The sequence below is a fragment of the Egretta garzetta genome, unplaced genomic scaffold, assembly GCF_000687185.1.
Source record: "Egretta garzetta isolate BGI_Z169 unplaced genomic scaffold, ASM68718v1 scaffold473, whole genome shotgun sequence".
NCBI lineage: Eukaryota > Metazoa > Chordata > Aves > Pelecaniformes > Ardeidae > Egretta > Egretta garzetta.
In genome coordinates this window covers 2,390,971-2,395,952 of record NW_009259319.1, presented here as the reverse complement: position 1 = coordinate 2,395,952, position 4,982 = coordinate 2,390,971, and positions in this window count along the sequence as shown.

The following is a 4,982-nucleotide window of genomic DNA, read 5'->3' as shown; positions in this document are numbered from 1 at the left end:
CCAGACATTCTTTGCACTCCTTTTGAAATTTCCCTGTCAATAACTTCACAGGATTTTGTGGTACTGGGAAGTTTTCTTCACCCTTCAGTCTCTTCTCGCATCCCCTGTTGGAAAGAAAACCAGACCAGCAGTACTTATCTTACCAGCTGTGTGAATAATTTTCTTCAGACCTATGGCCTTATAAAACAGATATTGACACAAATGAAAAAAAAAGTCTGCTGACGTTTACTCTGGGATAGACATCGCCGTTAACCTGTTACTCAGCATAAATCACAGGGAGGAAGTATTTTTATGTGTGTCCCCCCCATTAAAATGCAATCCAGTCATGGAGAAGAGTGTGCATCACGGGGACAGGCGGAAGAATTTATCACATCCAAGCTGCAAGAATTAAAATAAATATTCTGAATAGCTGTGCACTTGGTGTTGTGTATATCTTTCTAAATGTGTTGTTCTGTATGAGTTGCTGTAGAATTCTAACTCAGAAGACTGCGGCAAGGTGCAGTGTCGGCTGCAGCACGGGGCAAAGCTGTGCCCCCGCATCCAGTGGTGTACAAAATACACCCCGCACTGCCTGGCACTACCGGCGGGGGCAAGGAGCTGCTTTTGGCTCGTGGTAGGTCCGTGGGCACAATGACTCATCCAACATTTACCAGGTTCACCATTGTACTCATTGACACATAGCTGAAAAATACACAAAACAGGGTCGAGATCAGAAGTTGCCGACAAACAGGTTACGCAGCCCATGTGGCTAGCACCAGCCGCCATGTGCTGGCTGCCTACTGCTCACCATGCATCCCCCTTTTAGCGATGATGATGGCTGAGATTCAGGAGGAATGACCAAAAGTCCCCATAGTGACCTCCCTTCAAAGACAGCCCTACTGAGTGCTGGCTTACATGAAAAGAGTGGTTGGTGATTTTCTCCGCAAAAAATGTCTTTGAAGAGAATCAAAGGCACGTAGCCAGGAGACGGCCATGCTTCAATTTGAGAGGTCTCACTAGTTAGCCTAGATACGATAGATAATAACCAGGAGGCTGGAAGTAGCCTGCTAGGGCAAATGCAAACCTTTGGCTATAAACCAATCCCTGCCTATTAATGGTTGTTTAACTTATTTTGATGAGGCTCTTGGCTTTCTTTGGGAAGTCGTAAATACTTCCAGGGGGCCACAGACTGGACAGTGCCCTGTGCAGTGTGTACTGCTGGTCTGAGGGTGTGAGGATGTGTGTAGAGCCAAGACCCACTTGCTGAGAGGTGGGCTCTATCTGCCCTGGAAGCTGTTGATTTCAAGCTTGGAAACAAAGATATTAATAGTAGGGGGTTCTCCTCTTCAGGTTAATTAACCTGGATCAACAGTGAGTTGATCAGACCTGCTGCTTAAAAAACCTTCATGATCATCCATGTCACTGTGTTACTGCCCATGTCTCATACTTCCATGTTATAGTAAGGACATTTTTACAGCAGCCAACCTTCTAGCAGCTCCAGGACCCTGCATATTCCAGGTTTCACATGGGGGGACCCTCCCATCGCTATAAATCACCTCTGTTCTGCAGGGTCCCACCACCTACATATTCACTTTATAATATGACTCAAGGTCCTTGTCTGCAAAGCTCTCAGGGGCTTAAGACACAGTTTGCTATGAGAGGCCCAGCTCACCTTTTCACAGCAGCCCTTGCCAGCCACAGTTCAGGTGCTAAACACCCACAAGACACCCAAATTTCTGGTCTCAAAGGGCTGGAGAAGAAACTCTCCTGAGGACAGAACCCAAACTTTGGATTTCCTTCCAAGGAAGACCTACCTGTGTCCCAGTGTGATGTGATTGTCACTGTGAATCACATGCCCTTTCAGTACGGCCAAATGATACTCAGAAAAATCCACATACAGACCCACGTGTATCTTACTAAGGGATAACACATTAAAAACTCCTCCATTTCCTCATGGAGTGCTCCTTCTCAATTCCCAGTGGTACGTTACTTGGCAGAGATGGACACCTTGCAATGGAGCAGGGGGAGAGCCCTTTCACTGAACCAGGTGAGGATAGTTTTCCCCTGCCAGCTTTTTAAAGGCAGACATAATCCTCCTGATTATTGATTTGAAATTTCATGCAGAAGATTTATTTACTGCTTCAGTTATGTCAATTTCCAAACCTTTCCTCATTAACAGGCTTGCTCTAGAAGGGGAAGGCTGAAGGTGACCCTCCACTGGTCACTGCAGTTTCCTTTCCTTACTGCCTCATAGCTCTTTACAATGAATTTCATTAGTACCTACTAACTCAATATGCATGGTCTAAGTAGGTCGTTCTGAATTTAGTTACTGCCCTCCTTTTGTAGAAACCCAACCTCGTTATGCATCTGCAGCTACGTTGAGCTGCACTCGCCAGGGGAGGACCGCTGTAGGACCTAAACCATCCACCCAAGATCACTGTCAACGTCAGGATGGTGAGGTCAGTCTCATTGACCTTGCAGCAAGCTGTGGCTGCTGTCGCAAGGGCCTTGAAGTTGACACAAACAGCAAGTAAAAGAAAGGTGATCTTCCTTGCGCAAACGTGAAAATGAGGCACTAAGAGAGGATGCATCCATCCCCAGCCTCTGGCAGAGGACGGACAGCACACCAGGTCCGCTCTGGCACTGTATTAATTTTACTACTGAGTTGTCAGTATCATTTTCTAACACAGATTTTGATTTCCCAGCCAAATCTCCAGGCAGAAGATTGATACTTGAAACTTGTTTGCTCTTTCTGTGTGGAACGATTACATATATTTATATTCAGGCTTTTGCAGGCTCCCCCTCAGAAATTTCACAGATTAATTGGTTTAACTTTCAGCTCTGTCTGCGACATACAACCAATTCACCCCAGCAAAACTGGTGGTTACACCACCCTTTGTATGGACCTCAGCCAGGACTGAAAATCACGTAGCAGGCTGTCTCGAAGTACCCGAGTAGATGACAACTGGGGAGACGACAGCCTCAGTGAGGAGGACCGATTCAGACCAGATCTTCAAGAAGCAGAAGTGTTTGCAGATGTCAGCTTTCTAGGATGTCTCTTAAGCCAGGGGCCTCCAAATTTTTTTGATTCTTCACCCTTATCAGTAAAAAATTTTTGAGCATACACACCTGTTACATGTATATTGATTTATTTATGAATAATATACATGTACTACTGTACTACTATATTAGGTACATTGTAAAACATACATAAAAATAGAAATTAAAAAAAGATAACATAAAGGTGAAATAAACACTGTTTTTCCTGACGGTGGGGCTTGATGGTCTTGGAGGTCTTTTCTAACCTTAATGATTTTATGATTCTATAATTTAAAATATAATTTTACCTTGTTTATCAATGGAACAAAAGCCATTTTCTTTCTGCACCCCAATGACTGTCTTGCACAGTGCCTGGTGCGCGTGTCCCCTGACTTCGGAGACCACTGTTGTAAGCTGCCAGACCAACAGAGGGGGGAGGATCCACACAGCAAGCTGTTGAAAGCTGGTGAGAAGGGGAAAGGGATGAAAATAGCACTGTGCAATGAACATCGTGCTCATGTACTGCGTGACTCTGGCTATTCTAGGGATGAGAGTAGCACAACCACTGAAACAAGAACTTCATTAGCTGCTCTTCTCCGGACCGGTTGTCCACAGATGTTATCAACACCTTTCAGTGCCAACCCAGACAGCTACAAACTATTTTCCAAGAGTTGCAGCAGGAAGAAATTGTGCAGGCCCAGGCAGAATGAGCAGAGCGATTTTCCGGGTCCTGGTTTTACAAAAAGGAACGTGGAGGGGGGAAAAGCCCATTTTTAGGCATTTAAGCAAGAATGGTGTAGAGTGCCATGGGTCAGACTCCTGGCCAGACCCCTGCCAGATCCCTGCTGTCTGGCAGAAGGACCCACAGGTGGTGGGTTTGGGATCCTCAATGCAAAAGGCACAGCTGCAGAGGTCACAGCATGCGCTCAGCTAGTGCAAGCCGAGGCAAAAGGGAGGAACAGGCCTCTAGCATGAGTTCCAGCCTAGTCCCATATTTCAAACATCAACCAGCAATAAATGCTTAAGGCAAGAGCATAAAGCACAGTGCAAGTATGAAGCAGTCCTATCCCTGGCATGCGCTTTGGAAATCAGCAGTTCAGGGGCTCAGGTGCATGCAGCATTTCCTTCAAGTGTCAATTTAACATGCTTAATCCCTTTCTGGACCTACTGGTACTTTTAACCACCTCAGTCCTGTGGCAAAGTTGCAATTAACAGTGCAAACTGCAGGCAAAGTAGCACAAGTAGCACTGACAGCCAGAACCGGGTGCTGCTTACAGTGGGGTCTTACTGGTCTGTTCCTAGTGCAGCTTGGTGCAGGTTCAGTAACAGCCTTAGCATCCCCTTCCCCAGCCCATGCGGGGGCTCCAGTTGCCTTGATCTGAGTGTCAGCAAGGAAATTCTGCTCTTCATACATTATACAGCAGAAGAATATGTTTTCCTGGAGAGTTTCCGACTCTCGACTCTTCTGAAATAGATAATAGTTTTTTCATACTGAACCGGTGTTTTTATACAAACGTCTTTCGGTAATGTAGCCCTCAGATTCAACTGAGTTTGTTCATTCTGAAGGCCCTAAACACATAAGTTGCTTAATTCGGTCTGAAGTAATACTTTTGGTTTACAGCCAGTTGGTGTTAAATGACGACAACAACAACAACAAAAAAAATTCCAACCAATGGTCCTTTTGGGGATTCTTGGCTTGTTTGTTTGTTTTCTTTTATCCAAGGTGTTAAATTAATCTCTAAAAGGTGGCAAAGAAGCGCCATACTTGCTTGTAGTGTGTGCTGGGCTGTTCTTGTTGTTTCACACTGCAATGGCTATGTTCAGAAGCTTTGCTAGTAGAAGTGTAACAACATGCCTTGGAGGTATTTCAACTCTTTTCATAGATCAGCTGGTTTCTGTGCCTGGGGTCTAAAGCCAAGATTGCTGCTACCAAGGCCACCTTCCTCTGGGTTGAAACAGGTCCA